Source organism: Coturnix japonica, chromosome 12, assembly GCF_001577835.2.
Source record: "Coturnix japonica isolate 7356 chromosome 12, Coturnix japonica 2.1, whole genome shotgun sequence".
In the NCBI taxonomy this organism is placed as follows: Eukaryota; Metazoa; Chordata; class Aves; order Galliformes; family Phasianidae; genus Coturnix; species Coturnix japonica.
Genome location: NC_029527.1, coordinates 6827569 through 6847630, shown reverse-complemented (window position 1 = coordinate 6847630; position 20062 = coordinate 6827569). Strand labels below are relative to the sequence as shown.

Genomic DNA, 20062 nt, shown 5'->3' with positions numbered 1-20062 from the left:
TGCGCAGATAGCGCCTTCCCCATTTATCTCTATCAGCAGCCGTGATTGCGGCGATACGGCCGCTAATTGGGGCCGGCCGCGATCTGCGGGCGGACGGCGTCACCTTCTGGCCGAGCCGGGCACCATCCCGAACACCTCCGAGGGTTCGGACAGAAATCCCGGCTGTTTGAAGACACACATATTAAAACACAAGAGGAGAGGTTCGCTGTCATCTGCGCCACGAAGAGCTACGGCGCTTTCTTTGCTTTTCCTTCTCTTTTTACCCAAGGTCACTCTTGAAAACCAAATAAGGGAATGTGTGTGTGTAACCACAGCGTAATTCACTGTGTTCCCCCACCTGTGCACGTATAAACACCCACACCTGTGGCTCTGCCCTCTCTTTCAGGCTCTGCCCCTATAAGAAGAGAGCAGACAGCAGTGTTTTGAGGGTTAATGTGTAATTTTGTGCTTTTAAGCCTTGGGTCACTTGCTTTTTCTTTAGACAGGAGGTTGTTGTGTTTCTGGTAGTGGAATTTATAGGGAAGGGCAGAAGGCCAAAAGCACACCCTGAGCTGGATGTCTGAAGAGGAGCACAGAGCAACCCAAAATGTAGGTGGTTTTCTTTTTTTTAAGCCTTGTGGTTTCTTCCCTTCCCTCTTGCATCCTTCCTATCCTGGCAGCAGATGCGCTGTTTGGGGTCTGCAGCCCTGAAAAAACCCCTAGAAGCACCAGAGGAGCTGCACCCTCTGCCCAAAGCTGTGTTCCCTGCAGCATGCCCATTCCTCAGGGCAGTGCTATTGCTTCCCTTGGCACTCTGCTTGTACCCCTGGAGGAAGGGGCTGTCCCCAAACCTGGTTGCTCAGGGATGGCCCTAATGGGCATTCTGCTTTCTCAGCCCCACAAACGTGGCTCAGAGTGGTATGGGATTCAGGGGAGGGTGAAATGCCCCAGGTTGGCCCTGGGCTGTTATTCTGTCTCTGTGACATCTGGTGCATTGCTGCGAGTTCCCAGAAAGAGGCCCTGATAGAGGACGTTGGGGTAGGGAGAAAGGAGCTGACCTCGCGATTAAAAGCCAAAGGGAATGGAAATGCTTCAGACAGCTTCCAGCAGACGTCTCTGGGAAGAAAATCTCCTTGTTCTGCTCCATCGGGCCCTGGTGGGCAGCTTTGTCTGCTAATTGCCCGCTTTGTGCTGTGCTGGAGATGCGTGATTTATCCCCGCTCCTGTCGTTGTGCCTGAAAAGATCTTGTGGAGTTGGAGAGGGATTTAAGCCCCACTGATCCCTCATGGATTCGTACATTCATGTGGTCTTATAGCAGTGCCAACAGCCCCGATGGGCTCAGATCAAAGATGCTCATCTCAGACTGGAGCCTGGAGCTGCTGGGATCCCACCCATCCCAGTGCTCTCAGTGATGCTCAGATCTCTGCTCAGAGCAGGGTCCCGTGCAGGGAGGAAACCTTCACACCGCATGGTGCTCTCTGTGATGGGGGAGAAGCAGAGTAATTATCTGATTAGCAGCAATAAGCCTTGCTTACAGCTTGAGATAAATGAATGTTTGAAGCCCTCTTGGCTTTTTGGCTGCGATCAAACGTGGCATCAGTTTAACAACTGTATCCTTTATCTGGGGAGGGGAAGGCAAGCCTATCTTGATGCGGGGCGTGAACTTGAGCTAAAAGGGCTCTCCTTCAATTTTTTTGCCTGTGCTGCGTGATGCTGCTGGGTGATAGAATGGGGAGCACAGGGCTGCAGTACCACGAGGATGAGGACAGAGTGTGGAGCTGAGCAGGATATTTGGAGAATGGTGAGTGGAACACATGCCAGGTGCCCCTTCCCTTGTTTTGCCCAGCTTTGTTTTGGAGACGGGTGGGTGGTGTAGGGCAGAAACCTGCCCAGCCCACAGAAGCCATAGCAATACTTCCTATGGGGTTGATAAAAGCAGGTTTACTATTTTTATACTTTTTCTTTCTCTGGAATCCAAACCAGTCGTTTCCATGTCCCAGGCGCATCAGGAGGCCAGTGCAGTGTGATGGCTGTGCACCCTGTGCAGGTGAAACAGGAACATCCCTGCAAGCAGCCCTTTCCATAAGGCTGAATGCTGAGCCTTGCCTGCCTGGCGCCTAAACAAAGCCCCTTCATTTGGTACCATGGCCACATTTTTTGGATGAAGGGATGGATTTCTCCATAAATCACTGTTTTTTTCCTCAAATTAAGAGGGGAAGAGAAGTGGGGAGGAAGGGGAACCCCCCAGTCCTTGTCTTGGTGACTCGTCATGCTTGCTTTTAATTGACAGAGCTCATTATTAATGTTTTCCAGCCGCCTCTCATCCAGGGCTCAAACCTCCCTTTTAAAGCCCTGTCATGTTCAAAATTGACGTGTGTTGACTTTGGCCTGGGAGAAGCTGGGCCCTGGCTGTAGGTAGGAACTGCATGTGTTTAGTCTGGCGTAAGTTTTATTTTCCCCTTTCATCAAATTAGTTCAGCTGTATTTTTATTTTATTTTTTTTTTCCTAAAGGAAAGAAAAGAAAAACTCTTTGACAATCCAAAGCTCTGGGTTAGAATTGCAGCATGGCGTTAAAACAACAAAAAATAACTCACAAATATGGGCTGGGTGGGATGGGGATGCCCTATAAGGCTCTGCCTTGAGGAGTGGCAGATGCTGGGGGAGAGGAGAGCGGGGGATTTAGTTTAGTTTGAGCTGCCTATCTCAGCGCATTGACCATTAGTCTCACCCATTCATGTGCCATCTCTTTCTGTGTTGATGCTGTGTTGTATCTGCCGATGTAGCTGGGCTCCACCAGGGCAACACCTATAGCATCCACTAGCTGCTATTAACATAGAATGGTCTGGGTTGAAAAGGACCACAATGATCATCCAGTTTCAACACTGCTATGTGTAGGGTCACCAACCACCAGGCCAGGCTGCCCAGAGCTACATCCAGCCTGGCCTTGAATGCCTCAAGGAATGGGGCATCCACAGCCTCCCCAGTGAACCCCCAAATCATAGAATCATAGGGTAGTTTGAGTTGGAAGGGACCACTAAAGGCCACCCAGTCTACACCACAATGAACAAGGACGCCCAAAGCTCCATCAGGTGCACAGACCCATCCAGTTTGACCTTGAGTGTCTCCAGTAATCCACCACCTCTCTGGGCAGCCAGTGCCTCACTGCCCTTACTGAAATGAAGTTCTTACACCCAGGGAAGTGTGGGGGAGGTGGAGCACTGCCGCCTCTCCCCCTGATCCCTCTCCAAAGGGTCCCATACAGAGGGGCTGAAATATTTCCTAGCAGCTACTTCTGTAACATTAGTGAAATCAAAGCAAAACGTGTCAAAATTCCCATTAAGACACTTTTGACTTCCCTTGTTTCAAGACAAAGTGTCTTTGCCTGCAGGCAAGTTTTGGGTTCACCACAGTGGCCATGGGGGACTATTGGATTACAGGGCAGCTTGGAGCCAGGTTTTGCTCTTTGGGGTAAGGGCTTTTTCTAATCAGGATTGGTTTAATTCTGTCATCTGAATTATGAGTTTGGCTCTGTTTCTGGCTGCCACAGGAAGGAGCCGAGGGGAAGGAGTGTGCTGCTAGAGGAGGGGAGTGGACGAGGGCAGATCCCTGGGACCTGCTCTTTGCACTGCAAGAACTTCATATTCACCTTTCAAATGATGATGGATAGTGGAAGGTGTGAGACTTCCAAGGGTTTTGCAGATACAGACTAAACCTCACCTCCCCACTTTGTCACTGATGAACATTGGCCTGATTTCCAGGTGGGGAAACTGAGTCAGGATGTATGCTGCCTCTATCTTCTACAGCAGGGAAGGAGGCCAGGGGATGTGGCACCACTAAAGCTGAGCGAATTTCTCATTAAACAGAGGAGATGGCAAAGTCTCTCATTTCTGCCTGAGAAAGGCAGTGTCTCCATATCCTGGCTCATGTATCAGGGGAAGCTGTCTGGCCCTCACCACATCCTTACACTGAAAAGGATACTTTTATTTTTTTCCCATTCCTTTCTCATTCCAAGAGCGGGGGTGGAAATCAAAAAGCTGTGCTTTCCCTGTTTTTCTCCTGCAAACTTGCAGAAGGCAATGGAGGAGGCAGAAGTAAGGCAGCAGGTGGACCCCGTTGCTCGGTGTGAGAGATTTTTGGGTCCAGACTCTATTTGGAAAAGGGAATTGCTTCCAGTTGCCTGCAAGGGGAGGAGCAGCTGCCAGGATGAGTTTGGGCAATTGCTGGGTAAGTCACTGGAAACTGCACTGCAGTGCATCTTCTCCTTTGTGCCAACATGGCAAGTGGCTCCTTGTGCATTTTCTCCTTGAGAATAGAGCCAATTCAGTGAGACCTTCCCCATCTCACAGCAGTGAGACCCCGCTGTATGATAACCTCTGCTCCTTGGTTATGCTTGGATCACAGTTGTTCAGAGGTCTGGGCCCAGGTTGGACTCAGATGTGTTGGCAGAGATGGAGAAAATGGGTGAGCTGCAGAGGAGTCTTCAGCAGATCTACCACTGGGTCATGTCCCACTGGGTTTTTAAAAGGTTTCCTTAGCACCAAAGAGATCTAGTTGGTACGTGAAGTGTCTTCAGCCCATTGGATTCGAGGACAGTGAGCTGTATGCTCCCTAGCTGGGCCAGTCCTTGGCTGGAGCAGGGAAACTCTGAGTAGGGCAGTTGGATGGTACAAACAGTGCTGGGTTTTGGCTTGTTGGTGTTGGCCTTGCAGCAGTCAGCTTACAGCAGGGCTCAGCTATAAGGGGACAGAGGCTGATGTGATGTTTTTGGCTTGGTTCCTTGCTGGCATAATCAATCTTCCAGAAGAGATGCTCTCTGCTCAGCATCTCTGATGTTATCAAATCCCCACTGTCAAGTGCAGGGTGAAAAAATGTCCCAGTGCTTTCATTTTCAGTCACTTAAGCCCTGAGCATCTCTAAAGCCTTGGTTCCATGCTGCTTTCTGCATCCTCACCTCCCTGCTGATGAGTGGCCATTGCACAGGGGAGACATCTCGCATAAGCAGTGTCCTGCTCTGCAAGGTGCAGCTCTGTTGCAGCAACATCTCCAGTGGGATTTGGAGTCAGTAATGGGTGCCTGTCTTGGAAGGGCAGAGTTTTGTCTTGTTTTATGCGCTGGTGTGATGAAATATTTGTGCAGAATGCCCCTTTCTGAATCTTTAGATATGGATCATAGACGAGAACCATGGCTTGTATCTTACAGGGCAGGTGCTGGCTCATCTGATTCCTTTCCCCGTATCCTGGTTTGTTTAGTCTGTAGGAACCTTCATGTCAGAGACTCTTTCTTCCTAAACTGGAATCTGATAGCTGCATGCAAGCCCAGGAAATCAGTAATCCTGGAATTCTTTTCTTGGCTTCCTTAATCTGAGGGAGTCAATGTGACATCTCCTTGACAGGGCCCAAAGGTATTCCAAAAGTAGTTTTATGGGGATAATACTTTGGGATGTGCTGGTTTGTCTGCATTTGGGACCCTGTTGTGTATTTAAGTCTGTTGAGGATTGAAAGATATGATGATAATTTATGGATTGATGCTGAGAGCCAAAGTTCCCTTAGGTCATTGTTGTAGGCTTCTACCATGGAGCTGCTGGAACCATTATCTGGGAAACATGAGGTACCTGTGTGTCTCTTTGAGTGTCTTCACCAACATTTGCCAACCAAGGAGTCCGTATATCCCGGTCTCCTGTTTTCTATCATTTAGAGGGAGATACTGAAGGGACAGTATATGATGTTGGCTCAAGACTTGGAGGGCTGCACCCTCTGACATAAGCCACCAGGTTGGGAAGGACAGGGATGGCACTTCCCAAGGCCATTAAGTGGGACAAGCTCCACTGTGCTGCAGCAGCATGTCTTCTCTAGTGCTACCTCAAGCCCTGTCTTGCAGCTACCTCTTGGAGAGCCTTGGCCATCCCTGCAGCTCCAGCCAGGCATTACAGTGTGCGTTGCCACACATCCATGCGGGAGGAATTTGCTCTGGTTGCTGTGCTGGGGCAGAGCTGCCTAGAGCTGCTAGGTTAGTGCTGGCTCCCCTCACCCCAGGGTGCCCCACCAAAATAGCTGCTATGGAAAGAAGTTTGTTGACTTTTTTCTTTTCCTTTTCTTTTTCTTTCTTATTCTTTCTTCCTGTGTTCAGACTTCCCCAGGCCTCCTCAGAAGGCCCTGGCATATCATCCTACAGATGTGGCATAAAACCCCTGGTTGCAAAATATATCCGTCCTGGCAGTTAGTAGTGTTGTGCAATCTCCATCAACTTACGGAAACCACTGTGAGATCCTATTAAAGAGAAACTCCAGCCCCATCCATCACTCCAGCCACAGTCACGTGTCCGGCTGTCAGGCAGGAGGGTACAGGCAGGCTGTAGGCACCAAGGAGAGAGCTTTGCCTTGCAGTGGGTGCTCTATTGCAGGGACAGACAGGATGGGAGATCTGGATTGACAATAGCTCCCATTGTGCACACCAAGGGCTGTGGGATCACAATCAGACATGGGCAGACCTGAGCTGGAGGATGTGGATCTCACCAACTCCATCCATCCCCTTCCTTGAGGCACCTTTCCTTCAGCCCCGTTGTCAGACCTCACAGGACATTGGGAAGGGATGTAGTGTTGGTACGAGCATCCGTTGCTGACGGACCCCGCTCAACCTGGCAGCTTTATTGTGTGACACCTCTCCCTCTCTGCAGCCACATTAATCCCCGAGGGCTGCCCAACCAAAATTACTGGTGCTCCATTACTCTGCTGTCAGCATCTGTTTCCCTCGTGAGAATCAGGCTCCACATCAGAAAATAATAAAGGCGATATTATGAGCAGAGGGGAGAGGAGATTAAAAAACCTGTTCAAAGAGCCTGCTGCTCCCTGTGCTGTTTATTGCACATCGTGGCTTTGCGTTGTTTTTGTTGTCACTGAAGTTGGACTTTTAATTTTCCTTCGATCATGAAGTGACTGGTTTGTAATTTCCCTATAGCTCTGAGGATTCAAAATCCGAAACTGTTGCTGTGGGTTTTCATATTGTTTTATTCAAAGTACCTGTTGCTCCCCAAGATCAACTGGTGAATGCTCTCATTGCTCATTGAAGTGCTGATAAAACCCTTTATTCCCTCAGACCTTGACACGCACTGGGATTAAGCCAACCTCCATGGCAGGGACGGGGTTGTTGGGGGGTCTTTGTGACCCAGCGCTGGGCTGGTTCTTCTCCCCTTGGAGTCTTGCTGTGATAAATGCCATTATCCAAGACTTTTTTTTCCTTCTTTTTTTTTTTTCTTTTTAAGATAGGATTTTCTTTCCAGAATGTTTTGGTCAATTTTCACCCTTAATGCCTTTGGCTAATGAGCCTGCTGAATCCACAGAATGGTTTTCATGCTCTGACACATTTGTGCTGCAGGTTGGCAGCTCTAAAGAGAGAAGATATTTAAGTCCTGAAGCCAAAAACACTATATCCTCAACCCCTGTGCCAAATACTTTATCTGTGATTGTTGGTTTTTTTCTCCCTGTTGATGATGTACCTTTATTTAATGGGTGACTTGTGTCAGTACCAAGCTAGACAGGTAAATTGTGTAGGGTTGTGCTGGGATGATGCTATAACCGAGGTCTACTGGCTGGGGATCACTGATACTCCACTCCAGATGTGGCCTGCACACCCCTGTGGATGCAGACCCATAAATGATAGAATATCCTGAGTTGGAAGTGAACCATAAGGATCACTGAGGCCAACTTCTGATGGCAGGAGGACAGCAGGGCTCTGCCTTGCTCCTGGTCCATCTACAGAGCCAGGTTTAGGGCTGCCCCACCAACACTTTTCATTGGCATACACACACACAAAAGGGGGGGATGGGGAGGGAAATGGAGCAAAATAAATTAAAAATCCATTTGTTTCTGAAAGAAATCTCCCAGCTGAGCTTTCCCAGCTCGACGGTAGGGGACGGTTGCTTTGTAATCACACCCAGCTTACTGTTGAAAACATTTTGGTCAGATTTTTATCAGCTTCGGAACAGGAGCAGCCCCAAAGGACTGTCTCTGGGGAGATTAGGTGGCTGCCAGCGCAGGGCAGGATCCTGTTCAACCAGCTGGGATATGCTGCGAGTTGCATTGATTTGTGCCTGCCTAGAGACTGCATCCCCTCTGTGCTGTGGTGGAACTGGGTGGCTGCTATCTGACCAGGTGATGTGTGTGGTGGGGAGTGGGCATGGGGTTGTCATCTTCCCACAGTACCAGGGAAGCTCAAAAGAGAAGAGTCCTTGTCCTCATAGTGGTGTGGAAGGAGCAAGGAGGCACAGGGCTGCCCTATGCAGACGGCACCTGTGTTAGCATTGAGTTCCCAAGATGGAACCCAATGGCAACTCCAGAAGAGCTGGAGACAAGATGAGAGAGCAGGTGGTGTGTGAGGAGCTGGAAGGAGTGAGATTTCATGGAGTCATAATGATTGAAAAAGATATCTAAGATTATTTAGTCCAACTGTCAACCCACCACCCACATCCCTTGGTGCCACATCTCCACAGTTGTGGAACACCTCCAGGGACAAGGGACTCCACTGTCTCCCTGGCAGCCTGTTCCAACCACCGAGCACTCTTTCAGACAAGAAATGTTTTCTAATATCAGACTTGAACTTTCCCAGGGCTACTTAAGGCCATCACCTGTCGTCCTATTGCTGTTACCTGGGAGAAGAGGCCAACCCTCACCTTGCCACCACCTCTTTTCAGGCGGTTGTACAGAGTGGTAAGGTCTCCCCTGAGCCTCCTCTTCTCCAGATTGAACCATTTCAGTTCCCTCACCTGCTCCCTGTAAATCTTGTGCTCCAGACCTTTCATAGCTCCCTTGCCCTACTCTGGACGAGATCCAGAGCCTCAAGGGGCCCAAAACTGAATCCAGCATTCAAGGCACAGCCTCACCAGGTCTAAGTACAGAGAGGCAGTCACCTCCTGCTCCTGCTGGCTGTGCTACTGCTGATACAAGCCAGGATGCCATTGTCCTCTGCAGGGACAAATCCTCTGCAGGGACAAATCCTCTGCTCATCTTCTGCTCCCCTCTCTGACTTTTATACCCTTACAGAAAGAGAACAATCCCAACCCATCAGCAGCAGCATGAGCCAGCAGGAGGGAGGACAGTGAGGCGGCAGAGGCTCACACCAGCCCAGTGACACCTGGAAAATGCTGGTGGCTGCACTGGGCAGTGCTGGGGTTTCCAGTAAGCCTTGTCCTGGGGCAGGAAGCGTGCAGCAGGAGGCAGGAAGCTGCTGCCTGTCTGTCCTGCATTCCTGCGTGCTGGAAAGCCGAGTCATGCTTCCTGCAGCCTGCCTGGAGCTCCTACGCCCCGAGCAGTACAAGGCTGGATACAGCCCTGCTGCTCTGCTTGGGAATGAGAGCAAAGGGATGCTCGGGTGCTCTGGTCCACCCTTAGGTGCCCAGACTCCAGTTGCAGCCCCTCTGGTGCTTGCAGCACAGCAGGGAGGTGTCTGTGCTCAGGGGAGATGAGGTGCATCTCCTCCATGCTGCACACCTTCCTGCTCTCAGGTCCCATTTCCATGCACATCTCTGTTCTCCTCTTCCTCAGTTTGGATCCTGGAGAAACCTAACCATCAAGCACTGCAACAGCTGGCAATGGACCTGCCTGTACAAGTTGTTTCCCCTCCTCCACATATCTATATCAATGGGATATTGATATAGATATGGGATATATCAATGTCAACAGGACAGCCCTCTTCTATGCTCCCCTCAGGATGCATCCTTGGGATCTTCTCCCCAACCCTCTTCTGTGCCCATCTTTGAGTTATTTCCTTTAAGGTCCTTCTGCTTTAGTGCTGGTAAGATCTCAACTGGATCTCATTGTAGTTTCTATTTGTTTTCCTTCTAGATATCTGCAAATCCCATCCGCTGGTGGCCACTGACTGCTTAATTTATCAACATGCCATATAGCTGAACCTGGGCAATGCACTGGCTCTACAATGCATCACTGAGAGGTTTTCAGGTTTGTTTTCCTCCAATAGCCCACCAGGTGAGCACAATCTTCTACACGTTACAAATGTCTAAATATGCTCATATCATCATCTCTGTTTCTTTGTCTGTTTATTCTTATTGGATTAGTGATCATTCAGTTTTGGGGCTCTCACTATGAGATATTAGAGGTCCTGGAGTGTGTTCAGAGGAGGGCAACAGAGCTGTGAAGGGTCTGGAGCACAAGTCTATGGCAAGCAGCTGAGAGAACTGAGATTGTTCATTCTGGGGAAGAGGAGGCTTAGGGCAGACCTTATCACTCTCTACAATTGCCTGAAAGGAGGTGGTGGTGAGGTGGAGGTCAGCCTCTTCTCCCAAGTAACAGCACTAGAATGAGAGGTGATGACCATAAGTTGCCCCCAGGGAGGTTCAAGCCAGATATTAGAAAACATTTCTTCTCTGAAAGAGTGGTCAGGAATTGGCACAGGCTGCCCAGGGAGGTGGTGGAGTCCCTGTCCCTGGAGGTGTTCCAGAACTGGGGAGATGTGGCACAGAGGGATGCGGTTTATTGGCCATGGTGGTGGGTCAGTGGTAGGACTGGAATATCTTAGTGCTTTTTCCAGCCTTAATGATTCTGTGATTCTCTATTGTTTACCTGGTTGGCTTGGATAGAAAAGCCCATCTGAGGATCATATCCTGGCCTCACTCTTCTACTGCTGATTACAACATTGCTGCTGCTCACAACACCTGGAAGCAACCTGACATCTCTTGAGAGCCCACCTCTATTCATCAGCTGCTCTGTGCTCTTTGAGTGTTGTTGCAGGCTCTGGTGGCTCCAAAGCAGCTCACGGCCAACACGTGCTAGTGATGCCAATGTCCCTGCCCTGTCCAGCAGCGACCCCAGACTGCACAGAAACCCACCCCATAGGAAGCGGGATCACAGCTGATGACTGCGGTTTCCCATGCGGCCGCCGTTCCCACTGCCATTGCCTTGTTGATGGGGCTACAAGCACACTGCGGGGTGCCGACGTGGGGATGAGTTATCCAGAGCTCTGAGTACGGCAGAGCCAGCGGGGTTCCCATGGAAGGAAATCCCAGCGCTTCATGAGCTCCAAAGAATGGCAGGCAGCAAGGAGCAGGAAGCGCTTGTTAGGAAGGAGCGAGGAAATGGAGCCTCTGCCCCAATCCAAGCAAACTTTTGAGGACCGGAAAGTGGGAGTAGGAAGGTGTAAAAGTGCTTTGAGCTTTGGCAGAAGATTGCAAAGGGCAAAGGGTGAAGGGAGAGGGACAAACACCGCCGCAGAGCTCAAGGAAGGGGCAGCCTGTGTGTGCGTGCCGTGGAGGGGACTTCACGGTGGAGCTGCTAATTAAATAAAGAAAGGCTCATCGCCATGCCTGTTAGGTTAACTCAGCAGGGATATTGCAAAAGCAAATTCCTCCCAGCAAGTGTAATTACAGGGCCGGAATTCCTCCAGTTCCTTGTCCTTGCTGTGGATTCTGCTAAAGCCATCAGGTGAGGGGGAGCATAAAAGTCCTGTGCAATAACAACCCCCTCCTGGAGAAGCAAGGATTTCACATCAAGGCTTGACACTTTTCTCGCTGATTATTCTGGGGTGGAAAGTACACGTCAGACAAAACAGTCAGGGTCGTAGGGCTGCTTCCCCCAGGGTGGCACGCTCTCATTAGGCGTGGAAAGAAGACAGTGAGGGGTCTGGGCAGGGCACTGTCAGGATTTGGGAGGTGCCCACATGCAGGATCCAGCCCCTTCTGCTTGGCTGAGAATTTACAGCACTCAGATTGCTACATCCCAGTGCATCGTTGGAACATTGGGATGCCTGGGCTCATCGTGGTACCCTATGCTTACGTGGGGAGGGAAGACGCTCACAAGAGTCAGCACGTGAAGACATCTCACCTGGTTTTGGGGGACAACAGGTACCTGGGGACACGGGAACAAGGCAGACCACTAGGTATGGGTCAAGGGGAGTGCTTGGGGCTGGGCAGAGGGGATGGAACACATGGAGTGGGGGGAGAGGAAATGTGTGGGGGAGGAGAAAGGGTGAGCCTGGGACCTTAAAGAGCAATTAGTCAAAGCTGAATTGTTTTTCTAAACTCTTAATGAAAACAAAGAGTGGGGCATGGCCCAGATGGTGCCAGGGGATCAAATAAATGTCGCGCTCAGGAAGCAGCTGCTACTGGGAATGTTTCCTGCCAGCCCCGCTGCTGCTCGCAGCCACTTTTATTATTTGTTATTTTTCAGGACTGCAGCTGGGGTTTCCCTCCAGCTGTGTGGAATTACACTTAGAGCTGGTCCACGAAGAGTCCACAAGCGGTTGTCCCTGCCTGAGCATCCCTGGGGCACTCAGCATCCCTGCAGCCCTGATACCCCCACCCCGGAACAGAGAGGTCCCGTCCTCTAACCCAGATGCTTTGTGCCTGTATAGGGGTTTATCCAAGGTGAGTATCCCATTTCCCCACCCGACCCCTGAACTGGTTCATGGGGGCTCAGCCTGTGCCTGCTCCAATCCTGTAGCTGATATGAATGACCAAAGTTGAGAATTTTTATGAAAATGAATAATTTGGGATGTTGTTTTCATTTGCCTGCTGCTTTTAGAAAGACGGAGAGATATTTACCTGTAATCCCAAGGTGGGTGTTATTGGGGTGTACCCTTTCCAAGGGCCATCCAGATGGTGATACCTGTAGGATCCCTCCCAAGAAACCAAGTGCTCATATCCTGGCACTTTGCCTTTTATAGACTGAAAACCCCACAAGAACAGCAGGGCAAGACTCTTGACATATAGCCTTGACACAGGAGCTCTGCCAGAACCAAACCCCCTGCTGCTTTGGGATTTGAAGGTGCCCACCTGGGGTCTGGTGGTTGCTGCTTCCCAGCTGTGACAGCCTTGGCCAGCTCCTGCTGGAGGCACTGCTTCCCTGCCCATCATCGCATGCCCCGAGCTCGCTGTTACGTCCTCAGAGCCATTTGATCCACAAAAATCACAGCTGATCAAAGGGGCAGCTTACGGGAACACGCCGTTGGTGACTTCCTCTGGTGGTGCCAGGGGCTGCGCTGCAGAGGAGAGATGCAAGGGAAGAGATTGTTAACTGCTCAGCCTCCCTCAGACAGCACAGGCAAAGAGATTTTCCTAAAAAGATTTAAAAAATAATAATAATTAAAAAACCACAAAGCTGATGGATGATTTTAAATTTCCCTTTGTTTTTTTTTTTGGTTTTTTTTTTTTTTGGGTTTTTTTTTGGTTTTTTCTTTTCAGAAGCATATTTAAAAGATGACCAGGCAGGGATGACCACTGATCTGAACTGAGCTTGTGACTGGGTTCTATGCTGAACCAAAGCACCAAACAGCTGAGATGGGAAACATCACAGAGACTAAGCAGACACGTGGTGATCCCACCCTGTGTGCTGGAAAGAGACCGCTCCCAGGTAAGAGGGGGAAGCTGGTGGTGATGATGCATTCCAGATGACACCATGAAATCAGAGAGGTTATTTATAGGTGGCTAATTGATTAGGGCAGCCACAGCAGGAGGAAATGACTTTCAGGAGTGCCAGCCAGCTCTGGAGAGGTGTCAGGAAGAGCAGAAAGTCCCAAGATGATCAAAAGGCTTGAGAAAGAGATGTTGTTCCTGACTTGGATAAGGCCCGAAGAGAAGCCACGTGCCTGTGCTGCTCACAGAGCTCATTGGTAGGACAGAGCTGCTGTAGGTCTGGGAAGCCACCATCAAATATTGGTGGCTGTGTATGATGCTAGGGCAGGAGACATCTCTTGGCTCTTCACAGCTGACCTTGTGGGTCTTTCTTTTCTGAGCTCCACTTAGAAGCTTGAAGTTCTCAGCTTTAATTCATTGAAGGCTTCAGAGAATGCCCCAAAATCTGCTCAGTGTCTTCCTAGGTGGGATGAGTTTATCCCACAGCTTCTTGAGCAGAACTCATTCCCTTCAGCCACAGGATCATAGAATAATTAAGGTTGGAAAGATCACTAAGATCATCTAGTCCAGTTGTCAACCCATGTCTCTGATCACTCTGGCCATGTCACTCAGTGTAACATCTACCCTTTTAGTGAACATCTCCATGGGTGGTGACTCCGTGGGTGGAGCAGCCTGCTCCAATGCATTAGCATTCTTTCAGAGAAGTTTTTCCTAATATCCAGCCTGAACCTCCCCCATAGGTACAACTTAAGTCCACAACCTCTTGTCCTGTCAGCAAGGTTGACCTTGTTGTTGGCTGTTGGGCTACCCAAATCAGCATCTCAGAGCAATAGCAGCTCTTTTTCTTCTGACTTTTTTCTTCTTATAAATTTTCTTATTATTCCAGAATAAACCTGTGCAACATCACATGCCTGTGACAGGGAAGAGGCCATTCTGAGGAGGCAGTATCCCAGCTGGCATGGATGTGGCTCACAGGGAGGTGGTGCCAGCCATGCCGGAGGGAGCATGCAAAGCAATGTGAGCAGCAATGGTGCACTGTCTCAGAGACTGTTCATTTGGAAATGGTGCTCTTTTCAACGGTTCTGTTATCAGATGGAGCATTTCCTTCATCAGTGTTAATATCCATGTAGTGAAACAATGAAAGGGCTTCCTATCAGTTCCAAATAGGACGTGAAAAGCTCTCAGCGTTAAGAGTAGAGGATGCTGGAATAGGGCAATGGGAAACGCCTGAGTCACTGAAATGCCTCTTTGATTCCATTAGGCTGATATGTTCAAAAGGGAAGAAGAAAAAAAAGAGAGAGAGCGAGAGTGGAGCTAGTTAATGATCTGAGGGACAGAGGGCAGGAAGGGCCTGCACTCAGCGTGATCCCTGCAGAGGAGGGAAGGCACGGAGGGATGTGCTGGCATGAGCTTTGGAAAGTGGTGAGCACAGCAGGGAGCTGTGTGCAGGGAGCCACACGGTTTGTTTTTGGAGGGAGGGGAGGCTCAGTAGGGGAATGGAGAAATCCTTAACCCTGTGCACTTTGTCCTGCTGCCTCCTGGCTGTTGTGGTGCAGCGTTGTTCCCCCTGCCTGAGTGGTGCTCTGTCTGTGATCTCTATCAGGGTAGGGCTGTGCAGTGATGTGCAGCACAGAGCAAGGAAATGGCACAGGGAAAATGAAAGGGCTGAATGTGATTTAAAGGCTCCACCAAGTGCTGCAGGCAGGGGGGGGGAAGGGAAAAGCCTGTTTGCCAAGCATCCAAGGCCACCAGCCAGAGCAGGAGTGGTGCCCTTGCCCACCATCCCATCTGGGAGGGCACATGGCCACTTGTGCTGGAGCTGTGGGCACTAGTGAGGGATCTGCCAAGGCTGGGAGCACCTGCAGCCTGGGGCACAGCAAGCAGGATTTCCCGACTGGAGTGGGGCAGGCAGCCAGGGCCATGCAGTCACTGGCTGTTGCTCTGCAGGGATTGAAGCACTCACTGCCCATCCTGCCAACCAGGTGTCAGGCTGCTGTACAAACATGTGGGCTTTGACACGTGCCAGGTCAGGGGCTGTGAGCAGATTCTTTTCACTTTTTATTTGCTATTGTAAGAAAAGCAGCAAAGAGAAGGATATGGCAGATCTCTGAGGAGGGTGGCCAAGCTCTGCATTCCCAAGCCCCTGCTTTTTTTTTGCTACGTGCCCACACCTGCTCTCCAGAGAGGTGACCCACTCCTTATCCCTCCCCATCCTTTACACAGGAGGTGTGCTGGGCTCTCAGGTACAGGGCTGCCCTTTGTGGCAGTGAGATGGGAGGTGCTGAAAAGCTGGGGAGCTGTGCCAGCTCTGCTGAAAACCTACCCTGGGGAGCGGGTGGCCAGGAGGCTGGTGTACAAAGGGCTGTCCTGTCCTCACACCTGTGGGGAGGCCAGGTGCTGACATCGGGGGGACTGAGTGCCTGGCAGGAGGGAAGGTGATCATTGCGCCTGGGCATGGTGCTGTGTGGAGGGGATGGAGGAGCACGGGTAGTTCTCTTCCCCATCTATCCAGCACTCAAATCAGGGCATCCAGGTGGTGCTTGCTGGGATGCACCTTGGCCAGTTCGTTTTCTGCCACTGTAGGAGAAACTGGTGCCATCACTGAGCTTCAGCGCTGGCGAAGCTTGGCCGATGGTGCCCTCCCGCGGTACAGCAGTCCGGCTGCGAGCCGCGTCCCCGGGCGGAGCTGTATCCAGGCCGGGATGCTCGCAGTGCCCAGGGGAGGAGATGGCTCTGGGGTTCTGAAGTCAGCCCCACCAGCGTCCCGTGGGATGCGCTCGTGCTGGACACCCGCTGAGACCCCGGGGCTGGAATAAAGGTTCGTGGAGCCTCAGGTGGGGCACGAAGTGATGGGGTGGCCCCAGAGGAGCTTCTCGGGATAGGCAGTGTGTGGTGAGTTACGCTCAGTGCTCATACACCCCTGCTGTTTGTGCCCTGAGCAGGGACGGAGCGTTTCTTTCCTGTCCCAGCTGGGAAGGGCTGGGTCCCTGCCAGCTTTCCTGTTTGTGTTCCATCCTGCCGCTCCCCAGCAGCCGGGCTCTCGCAGATCCCAGCCCTACAAGCCCCCACTGCACTACAGGACACACTGGGCCATGCGGGTGGCTTGGTCCCTGCTCCACATGTCCCCAGGGGCTGTGCAGGAGGAGAAACAGTGTCAACCAGCTCTTTTCAGAGTCTGAGCAACACCTGTAAGCCTTCAAGTCACAGCCTTTGGAGCTGCAGGCATGTAAGGGGTAACTCTTTGTTTTGCTGGGGTAGGGGGAGGAGATGGGCTCCCTCCAGCTGGCTGTGCCAGCCGATCCACAGGCATACAGTGGTGAGAGATGTCTCCTGGAACTGTCAGGACACGAGGACAGAGGTTCCAGCCCTGCCCTGCAGATGGGCTGAGGTAGGGCTGCTATCAAAGCAAAGCCTGGAAGCTCCAGAATTAGGAAATTAAGGGCTTGCATTGTTTTCCCCAGTCCAGATGGGGTGGATACCAGGCAGGATTAGTCTGGCAGAGCTTCCCAGTATTCTGCAAGGGGCACAATAGGACCTTAAAGAGAAGAAGCTGCACTGATGACAGGTGAGAGGCACATCTCTCAGCATCCTCTGCCTCCTTGATGCACATGGGATGCACTCACTGCAGGTGCTGCTGCTTTGTGCTCCGCTATGACAGGGAACACTTCCCTATGTATCCTAGCACCACTGGGCTGCAGGGTGGGCTCAGAGGCACCAGCCCTTTTAAGGCATGGGGAGAGGAGAGGTAGGGTATGGTGGGGAGGGATGGGAGCAATGCCTGAGAAAATAGGGATGTGAGGTAAACAGATAATTATCACTTGTGGGAGTGATGGCTCCTCTGGTACGGAGTGAGGTCATGTGGGGAGCAGAGCAGGAAGCTGCTAGATGGCACCTCCTGCCCAAATACATGTCCTTGTTGGGCATGGATAGAAGGTCCAGACCTCCTGATGAGGCTGGGGCTCAGCTGCTTCCTCAGGGTGCAGGGTGATGCTTCAAGCCTTATGTGCTTTACATGGAATTTCCCAGAGTCTGGTGCCTGGGCTCAGACTCTTGGCACAGGAGAATGATGCTGGTACTACAGACAGCACTTCTGTATGAGGATGTGCCTCCCCCCCTCTGCAGCTGGTTCCTGCACATAGGTTGTTCTGTGGGTGTCTGAAACTGGTTTGAGGTTGTTTCTGTAATGGGGAAAAGGGGAAGGAGGGAGGAGAAGCCCTTTCATGCCCATTCAGTCCCTGCAGCAGCCATGCTCCTGCTTCTGAGTTTTGCTGAAACCTATATTGCTACGAGCCAAATATAACTGAATAGAGAGACACACCTGAGCTGTGAGGGGTGGTAAGAGAGAGCCAGGGGTGTTCACTGCAGCCTGGGGAGCTGCCACTCCAGTGAGCTGCAGTGATTGCCCAGGTCCTTGTCAAAACCACAGCTTTGCCCTGTGGCATGCAACAGCCTCTGTTCCCCTGTGATAACTTGTGAGCTGTGATAGAGCATGAAGCCATGGGGAACACAAGCACATGTCATCAGTCAGCTCTTCTACTGTGGGTAACCCATAGGCTTGGAGCTGGCTTGTGCATGGCAGTGCTCAGTGTAGCAGTGCTATGCTGGGCTGTGAGTGCACACAGGCTGCTGAGAGAAGGTAGAAACTCGCTGCCTAGCCCACTGCAAGAGCTGCAGTGCTGCAAGCCGGGCTGGGAATTGGAGAGATAATGGCACACCTCAGGCATCCAGCAGCAGCACCTCTGGGTCTGGGGAGCCTGGGGGGCATCTCGCTGCTGTTGTGGTCCCACAGAGCATCCGGAGCATCTGTTGGGCTTTAGGGCCAGGCATCAATGCACCCTGGCTGGCACACCGTGTTTATGAAACCCCCCATTCTTGCGGTTGACCAGAAGGCTGAAATAAGCCTGTCCGGAATTGGTTGCAGGGCTCTGTATCCTGATGTGGTGAGGAGCTCAGCAGGGTGGCTGCTGGCTGTGAGGATGGTGGGGTTTGGCACAAGGAGCGCCCCAGGGCCCCGCCAGCACCCGGAAAGCTCAGCCTGGCACTAACGGAACTGTGATAAAAATGAACGTGACCAGGACAGCGAGGAGAGGGAGATTAATGTCTGATTGTCAGAGGGGAGGAAACTAAGGCAGACAGTGCTCAAACAGATACTGGAGAGGGGCTGGTGCTGCTTTTCCCAGTATTGCTGCATCTGTAGGTCCGCATCTACCCCTGCGGCCTTCATGGAGAGAGGAGAGGACAAAGGGCATGCAGCCAGCCCATGTCCCATCAACATCCCACCCCTGCAGGTGAGGGACATGCTCTCCAGACAGGCCTGAGCAATACCATCATCAGCGCTTGCTGCCTGAAGCATCACATCACTGCACATCCCTGTGGGGCTTTTCATAGGCCAGGTTTGCTCACTTCCCCAAAGCCCCCGCAGTCCCCTTGTGGGGAGGATTAGTTCCATCAGTGTCAGTGAGCCCAGCAGCGCTTCTCTCCAGCCCTCCCTTCTGTAGGTCATCTCTGCCGGCCCCGATCCCCATCCCTTCCGAGTGAGACAACCCAAGTGTGGACCTGCAGGGACACCTGGTGGCTGCCAGCCTCACTGCGGGGCAGGAAGGTCCCCGGGGCTGCGTGGGAGCTGCGTGACTGCCCCGTGGGAACTCGGCCTGGGACTGCTGCAGCGTTTGGTTTGGTTTGAGATTTGTTCATTTGTGGTAGCAAGTAATTAGTGTCCCCCCTTTCTCAGCTCTGCTCCACTTTATTGGGACAGTGCTGAGCTCCTCTGCAGCTATGTCTTTCCAGTTCCTTATTTTTAGAAGCCATCTTTTATACAGCCCAAGCAGCAGCCCCAGCACAGTGAGCTCTATTAGGATGCTCACTCTGGTTCTCTAATACCCTTTAGCACCGATGTAACTCACTCCCCGCTGATGGCACTTGGTCCTCCACACCTGAGCTCATAGCTTGTCCCTTTTGCCTGCTGCTAAGACATGGTGCCATCTGGATTTGCTCTTTCAGCATCTCCTCCCCAGCCTGTAGGATTTCCCAGAGGTCACAATAAAAGTATGCTGACTTTACTATAGGGATTCTGAGCATCCCCTTCCTTTTCCCTGCTCCAAATCAGTGTGAGGTTAATCTGTGAGCAGTGAGCAGGAGACCTTCAGCCTGGAAGGACATTTGGGGTGCCACATTCTCTGGTCCTGACTCAGCCCAGGACCTGGACCCTTCCATGTTCAGAACCAGAGGGTAAGAAATGCCTGGGGCCCCATGCCCAGGCTGATGTCTGCATCCTTCAATGAGGAAGGATTTATATGACACCCAGCACTGCTTTTGCCATGTGCTCGCTGCTCTCCTGCTGCCTTCCTGTGTGCTCTGAGAGGTGCCAGCAGGGGATCCCCTCCTTTCAATGTCTCACAGCACACTGAGAACCTCTCTGAGGTCTCTCTTTGCTTTCAGCTCAGCTCCCTGCAACCAGTGGTTACATGCACGGTGCAGCCACATCCCTGCTGGCCGGGACATGCTCTGCACCCGCAGCCCTGCTGCATGGGCTACAAACCAACACAGCCCTCATGTTCCCATGAGGAGCATGTCCCCATGTCCCTGCAGCCTCCTGATGCAGTGGTGCCATTGGGTACAATGGGAGACATGCTGGGCATCACACAGGGCCGCACAGGGAGCATTTGAAGGGGAAGCCCTCAAGTTGTAGCCATCAAAGATAGGTTTGTGCCACCAGGGCAGGCAAG

General features: G+C 51.6%; 1 long non-coding RNA gene across 1 annotated transcript; it reads left to right on the top strand.

Annotated features, from left to right (window-relative positions):
* Nucleotides 1-394: 394 nt before the first annotated feature.
* Nucleotides 395-19423, top strand: LOC107319735. The gene is made up of 6 exons (XR_001557911.2): nt 395-588; nt 8582-8682; nt 9817-9957; nt 10569-11828; nt 12154-12350; nt 13167-19423. It is a non-coding gene; the product is annotated as an uncharacterized LOC107319735 (long non-coding RNA).
* The last annotated feature ends 639 nt before the right edge of the window (nt 19424-20062 follow it).